This window comes from Chelonia mydas, chromosome 8, assembly GCF_015237465.2.
Source record: "Chelonia mydas isolate rCheMyd1 chromosome 8, rCheMyd1.pri.v2, whole genome shotgun sequence".
In the NCBI taxonomy this organism is placed as follows: domain Eukaryota; kingdom Metazoa; phylum Chordata; order Testudines; family Cheloniidae; genus Chelonia; species Chelonia mydas.
This window is the reverse complement of record NC_057854.1, coordinates 67061638-67081078: the sequence shown is the minus strand read 5'-3', so window position 1 is coordinate 67081078 and position 19441 is coordinate 67061638. Positions and strand designations below refer to the sequence as shown.

The following is a 19441-nucleotide window of genomic DNA, read 5'->3' as shown; positions in this document are numbered from 1 at the left end:
CCGGGGCTCTAAAGGCTCCGCCTCTTCCGGTTGAGGCGATGCCCCTTCTGGTTGAGCCCACCGTCCCACGCCCCCTGCTCAGGACTCAGGCATACCTGTAGGATTCATACAAGGTTCATGCACTTGGCAACATTCAGGGCACACCCGGAGTGTTGTGTAGGAGCAGTGCACACACTGCTCCATCCAAGGGCATGAACCTTGGAATCTCGCCCAGATGACATGAACCATGGGAAGCCTCCCAGGACTGGGCTCAAGGCCCGAGAGCAAAGAATGCGGTAGATAGAAATTGGTAAATAAGAATGTTAAACAAAGCCAGTGTATTCCTTTTATCTGTTGGAGAATGTAATGCGCGGGGGGAGAGAAAGAATAAAGGAGAGGGTGGAGAGCTGACAGGACCAGTCCGTTGGCAGACCAGCCTGCTTGCTTGCTTAAAGCTTTGTGCTGTCTTGTCATTGAACCGCAACACATACCGGTACATCCTTTAAGTTACTTTCCCCCTGGTGTGCACCTCTGAAAGCAAGGCCTGCTTCAAGCAGCGTTGCTAGCAAATGTATCTTCCACAAATAGGGCAGGAGAGGGACAAAGCAACGACCCCACACCTCTACCAGCTCATATGACACTCTGTGCTGTGGTGCAACAGCGGCTCTGCCCCTTCACTTGAGGCATTACACTTGTAAGAGGCAAAATGCTTCCTGGCAGGGCTTGTTCAAGTATATCTGGGGACCCTAGCTGAGCCATTAGGTCCATGTAATTGTTATACCCTTCTCCCCCACGCTTATAATTTGAATTGGGAGAGGAGATTCAGTGGCAGGAACAGGACCTGGCCTATAGGAGCTTCCTAAAGTGGAAGAAGAACATAAAGCAGCTAGCTGCTGAGGGCCCTAACCCCCTATCCCAAATGCCATACATTCTTCCTTCTCTTGACCTCATGGCTCAGAGGGTCCAAAGTTTCCAGCCTGTGCCTGGGGGTGGTTAGGGGTTGGGTCTCTCAATCTTTTTTATGAGGAACAACTTGCAAAATCTTAGGGTGTTGAGGAAGTGTGAGGAGCAAGGCTTGAAAAATGTCCTTTTGGTCCAAGGCCTAAGCCTACTAGCCCAGGTGAAAAAACAAAAGCATCGCCAGGCCCCACAACAGCCACCCCACCAAAGTCATGAATATTTAATTGTCATATCTGCACACACCCCCAGTAAATCAACCATTCCCAAATCCCACAAAACAAATTCAATCTTACCACTTTTCCCTCTTTTGACACAATAACTCTTGCTGCTGCCCCCTCTGTTCTCCTGGGCATATGGGAGGCTCTCAGCCACCCTACTTTTCCTCCTTCAGCTGGGCCCTCTACTCTTTGCTTCCCCTCCCCTACCAAGCAGCTAGAGATTGCTCTGCACTTTACCCTTCTTCCTGGTAAAGGAGCAGCAGTACTTACTGCTTTTCCCCTGCAGTGAGGGCATAATTCTGTCACCTTATGGGGGCCATTCCTCACCTGGAGCCTTGCTTCCCACTTCAGATTGTGATAACCAACCTGCTTCTAGGAGTTCCCAGGTCAGGGCACCCCCACCTCAGGCTGACATTAAGTCCTAACATTTTTGTTGTCATAGGCCCTGTTCCACATATGTCATCGTTCGTCCATGGATTTTTACCAATGTTTCTTCTTTAGCTGGTGGCATAATTAAGAACACAAGAATGGCCATACTGGGTCAGACCGAAGGTCCATCTAGCCCATTATCCTGTCTTCTGACAGTGGCCAATGCCAGGGGCTTCAGAGGGAATGAACAGAACAGGTAATCATCAAGTGATCCATCCCCTGTTGCCCATTCCCAACTCCTGGCAAAATTTGGACACAATATTCTTTTCAACAGAGGGGAATTTACAAAGACAGTTAAACCTATCACGTCTCTTGGACTGAGTCTGAATTCCTCATGTTAACATTCTTTTTCATGCTTTAGCAAAGTTTGTTAAAAATTGGCTAACATGCTAAGTTTAGGCAGCACTTGAGAAACTGAAGTTCTCATTTTACATCATACTTGTAGCCTTCACTGCTCAAGTGAACCAGGAGCAAAATAGGAGTGCTTATAGAAGTACTAACGCTTAGACAACTTTTCTCATATTGACTGAAAATGGTTAGGCAGCTGGCCAGCAGGGATTATAGACTCCATTAATAATACCTATTGTTTATATACTGGAAAAATAAAGATTTACAATCTACAGGCTGGGAACATAGCTGGTCTCCCTAACTATACGTACCTTTCTCTATTAACTTCAGAAGCTCTCATATTGTTTGTTACAACCAGGTGTTGAGACTTGTCTTTGCTTCGATTTTGGCCTTGATTCTCCCTCTCACTTTCCCCAGTTTTCCACTCCCTTGACTTGGAGTTGCTCCTGATTTACTCTGGTACAAGCCAGGGGAGAATTAGACCCAGTAAGCTCTTCACAGTAGGAATTGTTTTTCACTATGTGTCCAGTACAATGTGCCCTGCCCCTTAACAGAGGCCTCTTGCCATTAATGTAAATAGTAAGTACTTCTTTACAAATATTAATGCATACTTACAACAGCACTGGGAGGTGGGGCAAATATAGTGAGGTCTGATTCATCATTGCCTTGAACATCGTATAGTCATTTACACTTGTGCTACAATTCTGATACAGTAATGTTTCACATTGACCTTGCACACATGAATGATGACACAAGTTGAAAGGAAGTGAAGAATCAGACCCAATAACTCGATTAACTTCCATCAATAACAGTGAAATGGAGATAGGAAGTTTAAGTTAGCTGTTCAAGGCTATAGGCATCATTGTCAGAGTGGCACAAGAATTCAGGAACTCTTGGTAGCTATGCCTATGCTTAGACTTTTTGGCTCATCAAACCTAACTTGCAATCATCAGCACATTCCAGAGTCGTCTTCATCATCCCACTCTCTGTCCCTGAGGACAGCCCATTTGCTTTTCATCTTCAATTATTCCATCAGCGACCACACACTAAAATCCCGCTGAACCTAACTTTCAGTGAAGAAGAAAATCTGATCTAGAGTCTTTCTAGGGAAGCAATGTTCTTCCTCAGTCATTCATTGCTAAAGAACTACTTTTGGTGAACAGAAGCCATTAGAATAGATTCTAATGGCACCTACTGGCATTCCAGTAGTTGGAACCCATCTTTTTCTTTGCTTAGTTACCGTAGATCTCCAAATTACAGAAATTGCTGCTTCACCCTCTTGAAATAATGGGACATGCACCACTGGTCTGTTATGCTAATAAGCAAATGTTACAGTCATTCATCTTATAACCAGATGGTAATGGATATCTATAAGACTTTCACAGTAATTCATAGCAAAATCTTGCAAAGAAAATAGTTTTAATAAAGAATCGAACATGGCAAGTAGCACAGACATGTTTTAGTCTTGCAAGCTAAAGGTCTGCTTGTCTTAGACAATTTATCCTTAAAATTTTATGATGAAAAATAAACCTAAATTGCATTTCCTTTAAAAGAAATAAATTCATTGTTACCCTCAACATAAACAATTGTATCAATCCTAATTCTCCATTCTATGACATTATTTAGGATAAAAAGCTGTTTTCATGTCAGCTTGTGATTTTATATTCCCACAAATGTTATTTGGGAAATAAGATTGAAAGATGAAGCATGGAAGAAAATGACATTTGTGTACCATCTAATTACCAATTATCTGCCAGTGGAACTAATCAAATTGTATAAATTTAGACCGCAGATTCATCAGCCAATTACCTTAGAGAACATGCTATGCCCCTTGTCAGTGATTCAACCAACAGTCCAAGTATTAAGCAACTTACTAAGATATTACGGGGATCCAGTTTGATAGAATAAACACATCCCCAAGCACAATATTTAAAAGTGGATGCAAATTATATTTTTGCTAAAGTCATAGTACAGATGTAAGCATATTTCAAAATAACCTAATATTTGTTTATTATTTAAGCTATAGAAAAGAAGAGATGCACTTTATTTTACCAATTCACTTTTGGTAACCTATGATTATTACATAAGTTTAATTAACTGATGAAATAAAGCTAGAAACTAGCTTAAGTCTTTGTGCATTCAGTTTGATGATTTGTTTAAATTTAGAAGAAAGATTTGGAAACTACAACAGGCCAGCTTATATCTAATGTAATAATCTTTCTGCTTTATGAAAATGTTCCATTTTAAACAATTTTTAATTTTGTAGAACAGCAACTTCAACTAAAGTTACTCTGCAGAAGTTCATTTGAAAAAAAATCACTTGCCATCTTTGAAAGTACTCTAAAAATATGTCTTAGAAGAAGAAAAATAAAATATTTCCCTGTTTATTCCATCAGCTAATAGAGTCTCATATAAATACGAATTAAAAGCACTAGTGCATCTATCCATCATCACCAAATCTCAGCCATCTGTGATTTTTCCTCTCCTGCTTGCTGGATTCATTTTCATATCATTTTGTAAATACTGTTACAAAATTATTCCCAACATAATAGATAATGAAAACATAAGTATTCTCAATATGCTGAGGCTGACACTGTCTGGAACAAACAATTGTAATTTTTGTAGACAGACAGCCCATTCAACCAATGCAGTGAAGGAAATGCAATGCAAGCCACTAACTAAATTATATGTGGATAATTCACAAATTTCTTATTTGACTGGATAATAGTTTTTTTGTTCCAAAGAGAGAAAACTATCTAATGCCCAATTTCCAGTATATATCTATGACTCAGATGTAAGAAGGTGGTTTTAATTATTAATCCAAGCAGCAGAGATATAAAACTCATTTGCGTGACTTCATTAAAATTTTTACCACGTTGAACCTCTGTGCCTGGCAAATAAAGTGCAACATGGTACAGATTTTCCCTAGTTCTTTCAGGGTAAACAGGTAGTAAGTGAGTTTAACAAGCCTTCTTCACTCTCCACTCTCTCCTTCCCCCTTCCTCCTCTGCCACACTGTCATGGAGAGGCCAATATCATAGTCCCAGCAATTTCCTGAGTACAGGTACTGGTCCCAGTGGTGTCAACCACCCCAAAATGTAGAGGGGAGAGGTAGTCAGGCTGTGGCCATTCCCCAGTCTGCACAAGCCCGTGGAGTTGGCTGGATATGCAGAGGAAAGCATGCTGTGCCCCTCCGAGGGAGAATGTAGTATTGCACTCCCTTACATGATAGGAAGGCCCATTCTAGCACAATGTCTCTCAGAGCTGTCCCTGGAGCAGCACAGTTCTACACCTTCTTCAACCCCAGCCCTGTGCCTTGAGGTCAGGATTTTCAGTGCACTCAACATTGACCCAACTCTGCTCCCATTAATGTCCATACCTAACAGCACAATTTACCCCATGTGTGGACAGTATGTAAGTGCAAATACTTTCCCCATCTATTACATTTCAGCATGCTACATCAAAAATAACTCCTCAGCTTCTCTAAACAGATTTGGGAATGTCTGCTCCACCAGGGTATTAATTAGAGCTGGACAAAACGTTTGTTATTAATACCCGAACCAGGCAAAAATTATGTGAATCCGGTTCACCCACAGAAAAAAAGAAAGAAAAAAAAGAAAAAAAAAAGACTTCCATTAAATTAGCAGTCTTTTCTCCAAATTTGGGGGCACGGATGTCAGGATGAGGTTACCAACCTTGCAATATAATTTTTGCTCTGTCATCTTTAGGCATATATTTCACTTTTGTTTTTGTTTTGGAAGAGGCTCCTGGTTTCACGTTAACTGAATACACAATTAGTGGACATTTTTGAAGATATCAGAATTTTTAATTTGGGGTACTCAACCTGAGATCTTTATGGCCTGATTTTTAAAAATGCTGAGCACCTCCTTTTCCCTTGACTTGAATGGGAGCTGTGGGTGCTCAGTGCCTCTGAAAATCAGTCCACATGAACTGAGACCTCTGTTTTCTTTCCCCACTAACGGTCTCGATCTGCAGGTACTTACTATATTGTAGTTTGGGAATAACATACACACTGAAAATGAGCACTGGGGATTCCTTTTCTATTATTAACATGGATGTAATATCTCCACATCACTCTTCTGACAATATTGGCAGTAAGAGTTTGTCTAGTTATAATGCCCCCTTTGGGAGTTAGGTACACAGGGAAGCTCACTTTACAACTTAATTAAAGGCAACAAAGGGGAAAAATAATAATAAAGCTTGGATAAGCGGCTACATAAAAGTTAGATACAAAGGAGGAGATTGCCAAGTGGCTTACCACTATCATCCCAAACTCTTTTCCCAGTTTTGATTTATTGTAGATAAATACTCTGGTAGGGTCTGTGCTGCAGGTCTGAGCTGTTGCTCCATCATTGGCATCTCTACACTTATATACCATATATTTAAAGAAGAATGAGGCTAATGAGATGTGTTTTAAGCAGATGAATAACATAAGCATATTTGTGACACACCCCATGGCCAGTTATGCATTGGGGACATGACAAAGCCTGACTGGGTAGTCACCAGGTTCTTCGGGAGGCCATCGAGGGTGTTGTGCCAGCAAGCAGGGAAGGTCTTTAGTAACGGGGAAGAGGAAGCCAGGTCAGGACTCCTGTAAAGAGCCATTGCTACTGACACCCTGTCAGGAACAAGGACTTGCAGCTTCACCTGCTCAGTCTCTGGGCAGCCTATGAGTACAACTGAGCCACAGAAGGGCTGCCAGATTGACCACTTTACTTGACTGGCCAAGGGAATCAGAAAGCCTGCTCTTAAGCCCAGAGCAATTCTCTAGTTGCTCAATGCTTACCCCTTCAGTTGCAATCACTTCTATGCCTGCCTTGGTCCCAGCCCGCTCCTGACACTAAACTAACTAACGATATTTACAAATTGATTTGATGAAAGGGAAGTACAGGACAGTAGGCAGACACCACTGGGTTCTGTTTCCTGCCAAGGCCAGGAAAAAGGGAACTGAGACTGGGAGGTGGCTACACTACCCCATATGCCCTTAGGTGTAGAGCTTGTCAGAAATTTTCCAACAAAACTGAGTTTAGTTGGAAAATGACGATTTGTTGAACCCAAAATATTTCACAAAATCAGTTCGAGTTAGACAAATTTTTGTGGAATTGCAGGCAGAGTTCCACTGGAAACCATCCCAGTTCCCTCCCAGCTCATCTAGCTTGCTGCTAGGAAGCCCATGCTTCCAGGGGCTGCAGTTCTGCCAGAAGGACTGACCAGGGACCCAGACCCCAAGGCTTCCAGGCTCCCTGCAGCAGAGCAGGGAGTCTTGGAAGCCCTGGCTGTAACCAGGGCTCAGCTCATGGCAATACTGGAACCCTGGCTCCAGCCATGGGTCCAGGCTCCCTGTCTCTCCTACTGGGAGCATGGAAGCCATGGAAGCCCTGGCTCTCAGTGTCTAGGTTCCCATTACCACAACAGGGAGCCTGGGAGCCCAGACAGCGGCAACTCAAGCTGAGGCTCTCAAGGTTTCCAGGCTTCCTGCCACTGAGCCAGACTCCCAGGCCAACTGGTTCCTTGGAGCAGCAAGAGTCAGGCAGCCCACGGAATCAGCTGGCCCTGAAATTTAGAAGCTCTGAGGTCCCTAGCCCTGGGGTAGTCCACATGGCTAGGTGTTCCCAGAACCAGCAGACTCCAAGATCCCCAGCAGCTGCAGGGCATATGAAGAGCATATTTTGTTTCAGAAACATCATGTTGCAACATTTCCAAAACATTTTCTTTTGCAAAATCTCTGATTCACATGAATTTTTTTTTGGGTGGGGGGGAATGGTTTCAGTCCAAATCAGTTCCTATTGTGTCTGTGGTCAGAAGTCACATCTATCCATGATACCTAGGTTGTTGGTCTCCACTGTTCAGATGGCAACAAAGTGCATACAGGATGTGATAGGCGACATTCTTGTATATCAACATTTTAAAGCTAACTTAATGGCAATGGCAATTAATGGCTTACATATATCTTTTCTCATTAGTTTACTCACCAATACTGGAATGGCAAAGGAGGAATTTTCTTCAGCCATAGAAGGCTGAATGTAAGTCATGACAAGTTCAAAGGCAAATAGAATCAGAACCTTATAGGAACATATCAGAGGTAATGCCAGGTAAATCATTATGTCAGTAGGACTGATTAAATATTAGCAAAGAATGTGTATTGATCTTAAGAGAGAGAAGAAATAAGCTTTGTATTTTATTACACTGTAAATATTTCCTTACTATGCTGCTATTACCGTATTATTGACCTTATGATAAAAACACGTTTGTCTCAATAAGGTTGAGCAAATTTTAATTTAAAATCCATAAAGGTGAATCTCAAGTAAAAATAATTCACAGCTAGCCAATACTATATAATTCTTATTCAAAACATTGTAATCCTTTCACATAAATCTAGAAGAATAAATCTTGGAACCCATTGTAAATCTCAAATCCAAGCATTGACTTTCATGTGATTAATGTGCAAGCAAAACTGTCATATTTCAATTGTAACAAGGAAATCACCACCAGTCTCATTGCCTCAAATTATGGGGTCAGTGTAAATTGAATATGATCAAGTAATGGTGTTGGAAACAGCAACAAGGAAAATGTTGATATAAAAAAATATCTATCACCCATGAATATAGAGGAGAGTCAGATGCATAAACATGCTGATGATGAGAATGTTTCTGTGTTGCTCTATGTTTTTCAAAATTCCAGAGAAGTTCCTTTTAGTTTCCACACTTTGGGGAAGAAGTAGAGTTTCCACTGTGACTTGTTGTAAATCCTAAGCACACGGGGGTTTATTAGAAACGTCATCTTGTGACACTGTGGAGTAACAGAAAACAGCCCAATTTGTAACTAAAATCATAGAGCACAAGGTGCTGCTGTAACTGATTAGATTTAAAGGAAAAATTGTGTGAAAAAAGTAAAACCTGTATTAAAGATTTCCTCCATACCTTGTTTAAAAAGATTTTCTAAGTACTGTACCTACGTGCAAAGGCAAGGAAATGACTAATTTCCTTTAACAAAATGAATAACTAACAAGGAAAGCACCAATCTGAGAGCCTAGCTGTAAAATCCCAAGGTTACTGGAGCCATGGAAGAGGTGGGGGAGTTTAAGACAAAGACAGTGTAGCTCAGCTATTGAAAGGCAGAAGTTCAACAGGGCTGGACAGGCTACCTGGTAGATTTTTATGAGCATCACAATGAACTAACAGTCACATATTGTCTAGAATACTGTAGAACTCTAAGCTTTTAAAAATAGATTTTCTTGGCTTAGAAACTTGATGCAGTGAAGGAGGTGGCAACATGTAGGAAAAAATATGAACACATCAAGGTATGGTAGAACATCAGTTATTTGGAGTCAAAAGTCATTTAAAGGTCGATAACTTAAGTCCATAAACCTGAGTAACTAATTTTCAGTACTAGGATTTAAGGCTGATGGGGCTTACTCAGCATCTTGCAGCCTGAGCCGGGGTGCATAACTGTAGAGCAGCCCCTTGGCAGAAAATACTCTGCACTGGAGCAGCAGCTCCAGCCTTTTCACACTTGGCGATAGTGAATCTGCATCATCATGGTTCCAATAGCCCCTCCAATAGCCCAACTACCAAAGCCTCCCTCTATGCTGACCCCCAATTCTTGCTAACTCGAGCAACACCTCTTCCCTCTCCCTCCCTCCCTCACCCAACACATACACACACACACACGCAGGAAATGTGGGGTTTACGTGTCACGGAGAGCCTTGCATGATCTTACTAGACGGGAGTGAACCTGGAAGAACAGAATATTCTTTTCAGACTATTTAATTGGGTCACTCTTAGCAAATTTAATCCTTAAGGCTATTTATTAATCTAACCATACTGTAATGGACAAGATGGCTACCAGTAGTTTTGCTGATGGTTTGATAGCTCTTCAAAAACAATAGCCCCCTGAGATGGTCTCAGGAACAGCTTCACGAACCTTTGCTGACATCATCAGTCTTTTCTGTGGGGGATTTTGGTAAGGTGTGCAATTAAGCTGCATACTGCAAGTTTTGCTCTGTGAGAATTTCTTTTGTTAAGTATTCATTATGGCTCTGTACCATTAAAACCTATGTCAGAAAAGCAGAACCTCAGACTGAGGCAGAGACTTACAGCAGGTGGCTTTATAATGAGAGTGATAAATATCCATTTTATATGACTTTTTTCTTAAATCATCTTCATAAGAGATAAACTATCCATTAGAAATGTATTGGCTAGGTAGTGCTTATCTGAGCCCTTTGATGCACATTGTATTTCTATTACCATACGAGCCAGAGGGCTTCACAAAGCATTGGTTACTGTATTCTTAGATTTAATACAATCACATTCTCCACTAACCTAGCTAGTAGCTGACTACAGATTAAAAATATATAAAAGGCTACATTTGTAAAAAGAGAAACTGTAATATAGCTGATAATGAGATTTTCTAGATTTTTGCCATTCCTTGGTCAACAGCAAGTGTTCTATATGCATTTGAAAATCAAAATGATCTTCTTCATTAGAAAACAGTTGGCTCCCTGACTATGCAACTGTAGAAGCTGCTCCCTTATACCAAGGGGCACTGCCCTTTCAGTAACAAGCCATAATGCCAATTTAGACCCTAAGTAGCCACCTTACAATACCTGCCATCCACAGACAATGTGGAGTAGCTGTTTAGGGCCTAATTGGCATAACTTGCATGTTAGTGAATAGGTAGTACCCATTGGTATATGGGAGCAGTTACTACAGTTGCACAGTTAAGGAGCTAACTGCTTTCTGATGGAGAAGACTGTTTCTAGTATGTATTGTAAATTGTAGACACTACACAGACTGATTGACATATACAGCAATTGAGCTCATAGGAATCACACTGGGGGACACACTGAGTGGGTTTGAAGAGACAGTCATTATTACTTATAATTATTTATAGAGCCCCATAGATGCACAAAACACTTTACACATGAAAGAGAGAGAGAGAGAGAGAGAGAGAGGCCTTGTCTTCAGGAGTTTACAGTCTAATTGAGACAGAGCAGAGCAATAGATGACATGAACCAGGATGTGTAATGGTCAGATATAGAGGATTAGGACTATAACAGTGGAAGAATGAAATGTTCTTCTATTAGGTGTACATCATGTTAGTTCCCTTTTCATTTTAAAAGTAAGATGGGCTTTTTAGTCAGGACTGAAACATTATCTAAAAGTATTTAAGACTCTTCAGGACAAGGACTGTGTTTTATTACATGTGTGTATAGTGTCTACTATTATTACAGCCGTATTGCATAGCTTGAAAGCTTGTCTCTCTGACCAACAAAAGTTGGTCCAATAAAAGAGATTATCCCACCCATCTTGTCTCTCTATAGTGCCCACTGTAATATGGCCTCAACCTGGCTGGGATCTCTGGGTACTAGTGTAATACAAATATTGTAATAAAAGTAGTGAGTCTCAAGGAAGGGCATGAAGGAAGAGAATATGGTTGAACGGCATACCACATCATGGAGAATATTGCAGGCAGAGGAAGCAGTGGGAGTAAAAGAAGCATCGGTATGGTGGGCCAGGATTGAAAAAGACATGGTCAGAAGCAAGGAGAGGAAACAAGAAGAAGCAGAGCTGAGAGAAAGATCTGCAAGAGAGGGAATGGTATTGCTGGGTGTGGCAGTTGGTTAATAAGAAAGTAAAGTTGCTGGATGGCAAAGAAGTGAGAAAGGAGAATAGATTAATGGTAAAGGGAGACTGGGGTAGGATTGAGGTGACTAAAGATGGAGAGAAGGAGCAGATGCAGAGGAGAAGGATGAGGAGCACGGTGTAAGTTCAGTATATAATTACACTGAAATTGGGTAGGACACTATTCTTCATGCTGCACAACTGCTCATGTGGAAGGTTCTCTGTTTGTTCTCTAAGAGAGGGACAGGCTGATCCATGTAAGACTGACTTTCTGTCAACCACAAACCAAATATTCAGAAGCTGTTTATCATCCTGGCTGACAGCTGCATTGCTTAGCTCAGCAAGGGAGAAGAGAAGGGCAACTGCCAGAGAATCTCTCTCAGAACCTTCCCTTAATCAAGTGATTGAGCTGTGTGATCACTTGGATGGATTTGGGGATCCAGTAGCAAGAGCCCCCATCAAGTGGGAGTACGAGCAGCTTGCCCGCCCCAACAGACATCAGGTCATTTTTGTTCAGATGGCACGTAAGCCAGTAAAGGAAGCAAGATTCTTCTCAACTTTGGTACTGCTCATAGGATTACTCCAGCTCTAGGGCTGCAGAACCCACCTTAGGTTACATGATTGTAGAGCAAGGGATATGGGAAGCTCATTTATATAACTTGCTTCCAAAGCTATTCTACAACATCTCGCTCTATGTTACTGGTTTATTTACATGGCCTGCCAGTGCAAGTCAAATTCCCCTTGCATACTATTGCCAAAGCTACTAATCAAACAAAAAACACTGAAGTGATCTCCCAGCAAAACACCAAGCTTTCTGATGTGTAATAGGAAATATAAATCACTGATTAAACTCTATCATGACAAACAGACTCAGAAGCTAGGAAACCTGCTTCTTTTGACTATTACCAAGTTACAGCCACCATCAGAATGCATTGCATGGATGGAAGGGCATGGCTATTTTCTACTGGATGGATTTAAATGCAATTAAGTCTTTTAAATTTAAAAGCAAATTCCACTTTAAATACATTAATTTTGCTAATTATTATTATTTTTCTCAGTGAGAGTTTTTAGGGCATGATCCTAAAAGGTACTAAGTGGCACAAAGCACTCACTTGAGTGGAAGATGAAAGCTATTTAGCCCTTGAAGGGTCAGGCTCATACTTTGTATAAAAAATGCAAACAGAAGTTAACACTCTGACCTTCGAGTGGTATAACGTTCCACTGAGGTATTTTTCAGCATTCAAATAAAAAGTATATATTTAACTGTAAAATTTGCATAATATTTATTTCACCTTGGGATAATGAAACATTTTAAGAACTAGGTTTATTTGCACATAACAATCCTTTAAATCCTGTGAATGGTATGCAGGTGTCCTTTACTATGATCTAGTGATAGTGATTTTCAAACAATCTAAAGTTATGTTTAATCTATGCTTCACAATTATTCCTCTAGCTTTTCTTTAAAACATAACAGAGCTCAGTAGCTTTATATTCTGGCAAAAAGACCAAAATTGATACAAAGGAATATTTCTATCTAACCATAAAATGCTGCCAGAAACCCAACAGAGACTGAACACCATGTTGGAACAAAAATAGTCCAGAGATACACTTTCAAAGTTGAGCACCTGCTGTAAAATAACCATCTGTGTTTAACTGTAATTTAATTATAGGTTCATTCCTTTTGTGTATACTGGAAGGATCTCATAGGTCTTCCCCAGTTGGCCTGCAATCAACTTCTGGCATTTTGCAAAGGCAACAGACATGTTCTCTTAATAACACCTGCTAACTCTGTCTCATTCCAGTTTCAGTAAAGGACTTCTGGGATTTTACAATGGTGTTGATAGGCAAAATAAAATATTATTAAATCTGGAATAAAAAGCTGCATTAATTAATCCCTATTTAGGAAGTGAATGTCCTTGGTTAACATACAGATCAATTTTACACTTTGTAAAACCAATCTAAGAACCACAAAGCTGAAGCATTTTAGTTTTACTTTTGGGGAGAGAAATATCAGTAGTCTCTGAAGATCACCAAGCTACTACTGCAGAGACAAAATGATCTTTAATATCTGCTGAAACCAAACCCTTTATTTTTGTTTGTTTGTTTTTAATTATAAAATTCCAGTAACACTAAGGCTAATACATTTACTTCTAGCGGGTAAAGCAAGTGACTGGGAGACAGGAGTCCTGTGTTCTAATTTTGATTTGGCCACAATATGATGGAAGATAAGCAAGACAGCCAGGGATGCAACCCTATGATCTGGGTGTCCCTATACTTCTGACTGCTAGAAGCTGGGACTGGACAACAGGAGATTGGATCACTCGATAAATGCCCTGTTCTTTTCATTACCTCTGAGGCATCTGGCACTGGCCACTGTTGGAAGACAGGATATTGGGCTAGATAAACCATTAGTATGACCCAGTATGGCCATTCTTATGATTTTATGTGATAGAAGCCAACTGACTTAAACCAAATTTTTCAAACCTGATTACCCAAATTTAGGCACCTAAATAAAAGTAACTTGATTTCAGAGTTGCCCAGAAAAATCAGGGCACTTATTTAAATCCCTGATTTTAGGTACCCAAGTTTGAAAAACGTGTTGTAATCTTTTTGTGCCTCAATTTATTTGTATGTAAAATGAGCATAATAATAATGCTGACCTACTTGCCAGTGGTGCTGTTGATCTAACTTATTTAATGAATGGGGGTAAAGACCTTTGAGATCCTTGAAGAAAGATACAAATACAAAGATATACATTAAAATACACAGGAATAATTTTAAGGGTATGGGGAGTCCCTGAGTCTGAACTGATTTGTACCCTGTACTGCCACATACATATTCAAACAAATCAGCTTCCCAACTTTACCAGTATATAAATAATGTATGCTTAAAATAGTGATCACACATCATGATTCTAAATAAGGTTCAGTTCCTTCCCTCTCCTCCTTTTTCATACTGTAGCTACATGACCTCACTCCAGGTCTCTGCTAAGGCTTCCAGTTGCTCTCTCCTGCTGTCCAACACTCTCACACCAAAACTCCCCAGTGCCCGAGATACTCGCTTCTTTCCCCAGCTGCCCGGCTCCACGATAATCAGTGGCTGTACTGAGATTCAGTATCCATCAGATACAAATAACTGCACTCTGGTCTTCAAAAAAGGCAAAGTACATGGATTCATCATCACCATTATTATCCATCCTTTATTAATTATAACTCTTTAATTCTGACATATTATTAAAGTAGTTCATTGAATACGTCTTGATTAAAAGGTTGTAGCTACCTCACAGCAGTGCAACTGTCTTTGTAGAAGAACAGTCTGTCCTGAGCTGGCTCTGCTGATGGTGCCCCGGCAGGGCAACTCCATATAGTTGTGTAGGTGCCCTACCAACAAGTTCGATCCCTTCACTTACTAGCTTACTCTGCTTGGCACCTGCCTCTTCTATTCTACTCTTTCCCCCTTTCAGCCCAGGGAACATAAAATACATACACACAGCTGCCACGCTACCCACCCAAATCCTACTCACCAATTTTCCCTAACCAGTAGCTTCCCCATTACTCAATTTTTTACATGATCAGGAATGAATGGAGTTAATACATGATCTACCAGCACTATGTTCAGAAAGCATAAGATACTTTATAGAGCATGAACAGTGTGCTATGGAAAGTATGATATGATGCTGATTAGTGGAAGGTATCAAAAACCAATTATTTATGATTTGTGGCAACAACAAGTTAAGAACTTTACAGAGTGGTATGAAGACAAGGTCTTTTGCAACAAGTGTTTCTAAATGGAAAATATGCAGACAAAGAGAAGGAATGGGATGCAATGAGTGGGTGGTGAAATTGGGAATGTATCTTGTTATTTCCATGATTTTTGTTGGAGATTGTACGTGTCTGTGTTGTGCTGTGTTTCAAACTTTCAGTTGCCTGGTTAGTTACCACCTCATTCTGGAGGGGACTAAGCTTTATCGGCCTTTAGGAATGGGTGTGTTTTGAGGAGAGACTTGGAGGACAAGAGGATATAGGTATAGCAGAAGGGTTTGGGAGTGCATTTCAGGCATATGGAACAGTGTATAAAGAGCCCTGAGATGAGAGTGAGAGGACACGGTGTGCAAAGTCAAAGAAAACTAGCAGGTTATAACCCCAAGTTGGAATACAAAAACTGAAAAGACAGAGCAAAACTACTCCTTTAACAAATCTATATGACCCCACTTACTTTGTATTTCTTCCACACAAAAATATGTGCCCAGTTTGTTAGGTCAGATTACCATTTGAAATATATGCCATCTGGCCAAAATGCCATCTTCTAAGGATCACTCACATCACTACGGTAAGGAGTCATTTCACTGAACCACTGTATATTATATCAACTTCTGGCAGGCCCAGCAAGCAGAACCAGGGAGAGGGAGAAGTCTGGATATTCAGGACTGCCGAGAGATGTGTCAGACTAGACATTTTGCAGGTCGGGACATGAGTAAAGTGTATGTGACAGACTCCCTCTCTGCTGATGACTCCTCTGGCATTTACTGTCCTCAGCAGGGTTATAACTTCTCTCGGGACCATAAGAATTGACTGAAAATCTTATTCTGAAGTAACCTTGAAGACAGAGATAGAGAGTTTGAAGTATTTTTGACATTTAGCCAAATGGTCTTGCAGATATTGTCCGACAAAAGGATTTGTATTTTTGTTTCCCATTTAATGGAAGTTTAATATTATGGTTACCAATATATTGTAAGAAGTGAAGACACCAATATATTGCAAGACAGAGAGCTCCACAAATATGACTGTAAATAGTGTTAATAATTGAGTGAGGTTATGTTTACCTTATCTCCCATTTACTTGTTTTATCCACCTGTTGTGTCTCATCCAGTGTATCAACTATAAAGTCTTTGGAGCTGAGCACAGTGGAAACTTGATCCCTGACTGGAGCTTCTAGGAACTAATATTAATAAAATAATAATAGCATAAAAGAAATGTTAAAACTACACAATTTATAGTCATCTTATCTACCATAGACCTTTGTTCCGATATCAATGCTTTCTTCAACTGAAATGCAAATACGCAAGCAACCAATAAGTAAAAGCTTATGATAACATCACCTTATCTGAACAAATTGGAAGGCAAACAGCTATGTGTCCTGGAATGTATGTCAAAACAGAACAAAATAGGGCTACATGAAAATAAGATTCAGGGAACATAAAATACATACACTTCAAGGGAAAAGGTGAGCAATATCTATTAGAGCTAGTTCGAAAAACTTTGACCTAACCATATTCCCTGGGAATATGGTATTTCATTGAAATCAAAATACTTCACAAAATCGGATCAGTTTTGCCAGAATTTTGTTTTTGTAGAAAACTGGAAAAAGTTTCAACATTTTCAGAATCAGATGTTTAGATTTTTTGTTTTGAAATGACTTTGTTTTGATTTTTAAAAAATATATATTATAATACAATTTTTTTTTAAAAGTCGAAATCAAAACAAAGCATTTCAATTACCTTAACAATGACACCATCATATTTTCCTTTCTTGCAATAGCCTTGTTTCATTCACTACACACTTTCTATTTTCTGCAACAAATGAAGCAGGAGTGCTAAAGACAACAGCTTCCTTCACTACACAACCTTGATTCAACCACAGAGCAGGTCTATCCTGTGCACCGAATAAAGCAGGGGTCCTGTTGAAAAAAAATGTATGTGATCATGTAATTGAAGACTGCATCATAATGTACAGGCACAGAGGGCCAAGTTAAAGTTTCACAGGCAACTTTAAGTCTGACATTTCCTAACTTTTGGGTTCTTGACTTTGCAACTTTAATAATGTTATTTTAACATAGTGTCTTTGTTTGTTAATAATTCCCTAGAAATTATTTCCTTAAAAAAATGAACTGAACAAATCTGAAATTCCATTATGTGGCATCATACTGACACTCACATGGTCCATCAGCAGGGTTGAAACCTTCAGATTTACTGCGCAGACCTCTACCACTTGAGTAACTGATAGTAGGAAGTTGTCATCTTACATGTGAACAGATACTGGAGGAAGATGGGACATACAATTTGCCGGTGGGCTTCACTGATGTCTGCTGAGGAATGATGAGACTCAGGACTTCTTTCTTGTCCCTGGTAATGTGTACCTGTCCTAGCTCTTCCCCACTCCTGGCTCCTTTTACTAGTTCCAAGTTTCTTTCCTACCCAGTCTCAGTCTCCACTTCAAAGGCTTCTTGACCGAGTCTCCTTTCCCAGCCATTAACAGTTCTTTCCTGTATCCCCAAGCTCCTTATCCAACCTCAGTGTCTCCACCTCCAGCCTGGTTTCCAGTCTTGTTTCCCTCACTGGCTCCCATTCCCAGCCTCCCTCCCATTCCCAGCCTCCACTTCTCACACCTGCCTCACCATCTAAGTCTCCTTTCCCAACCAGGTTCAATTTCTCTTCCCAACCCCTGTCATAGTCTTACCAGTTTCCTTGTGCCAATCTACTCCTTTCCCACCCCTGGATTAGCTTTTGATCCTACTACATTCAAAATAGATGACTTCTTCCTTCATGCAGCGTGGGTGTCAGCGGGGGCACTGAGAGCTACATAGAGTCAGGCTCCCTGCTCCCAGTTCAAGTACCTGACCCAGACCCAGGGAAAGTCCACCTTCTCTCCTGTAGCCCTGGAGAGAGGGAGAATGCTCCATCACTGTAGGCATGGTGCATGTGCAATCTGGTCAGTGCTAGGAGCTTTGGGAAGCTCAAGAATGTGGATGTGAGAATGGAATCTGCAGAGATTTTAGCTGCTAAAAGTGAAGATGTCTCTACTGAGCTGGTGCAATCTGCACTTTTTCAAAGGTTTATAACTTAGCCAAATTTTGGCAGATTTTCCTAGGGAGGGGAAAAGGCCTGTTGCTGACACAAAGGCCACTCCCCTGATAAATTTCAAGTTTTTGATCATGTTGGTGGAATTTTTTAACATGGGCAATGATATATATTTTCCCCATGTCTTCTTTTTGGAAATATCTGATCAGCTTTGGTTAAAATTTTCCAGAAAAGTTCAGCCAGAGGTAGACACCTGTCGTGTAAAATTTCAGCCCAAACACTAAAGTTTTATATTCAACTGAAAACAGACTTTTATAATGGAAAATGTCAAGCAACTTTAATAACCGAGAGCACTACCAGCCTTGCCTAAAATACTTAACAACTTCTGCTAAGCAGATACCATGAGTGGTTGGTGCATTAACACCACTGCCAGTTATTGCAGATAAAATGGAATCCTTACAGAAGGTCAAGGATAAGTGTTTAAAAATTAACTTAAACTGACATGAAGGATAAGTTCTGGAAAACATTTATGTGTTGGCCCTGATTCAGGAAGGAGCTCATACATGAGTGTAAGTTTAAGCACGATTGCTCGCACTGATTTCAATAGGACTATTTGCTTGCTCCTAATTAAGCCCATGTGGAAGGACCTTGCTGAACTAGGAGCATTATCTCTGATCACTGGACTTATGCTGTGTGGTGATATGAGGAGAGTTCCTCCGTCAGAAGGAAACTAACAGGCATCTTTCATCCTACAACTGGATAAAAAGTCTAGAATGGCTAAATCTGTTTCCATTGTGCAAGCTGGAGGCAAGAGATGACTATTTTGGCTGGCTGCTGAAGGCTCTGTCTAATGGTACCAATGGAGACATCACAGCTAAGCACCTTATTGATTCTCTCTTTTAAAATCCCTAAGGGAAGGTTATAGTGATACTAGTCAGAGTTACTAACTGCCTAGAGACACCAGCATTGTAACATATATATGTGTATGCCATGGAGCAATGAGCCTCTTATTGCCTAGTACTTGATACCCACTCATACTGCTGAGCTACTATCCCTGGAGCAGGTAG

General features: G+C 40.5%; 1 long non-coding RNA gene across 1 annotated transcript; it reads right to left on the bottom strand.

Annotated features, from left to right (window-relative positions):
* Nucleotides 1-259: 259 nt before the first annotated feature.
* Nucleotides 260-17966, bottom strand: LOC122461383. The gene is made up of 3 exons (XR_006283228.1): nucleotides 17954-17966; nucleotides 15307-15316; nucleotides 260-497 (listed from the first exon to the last, which is right to left on the bottom strand). It is a non-coding gene; the product is annotated as an uncharacterized LOC122461383 (long non-coding RNA).
* Between the last annotated feature and the right edge of the window lie 1475 nt (nucleotides 17967-19441).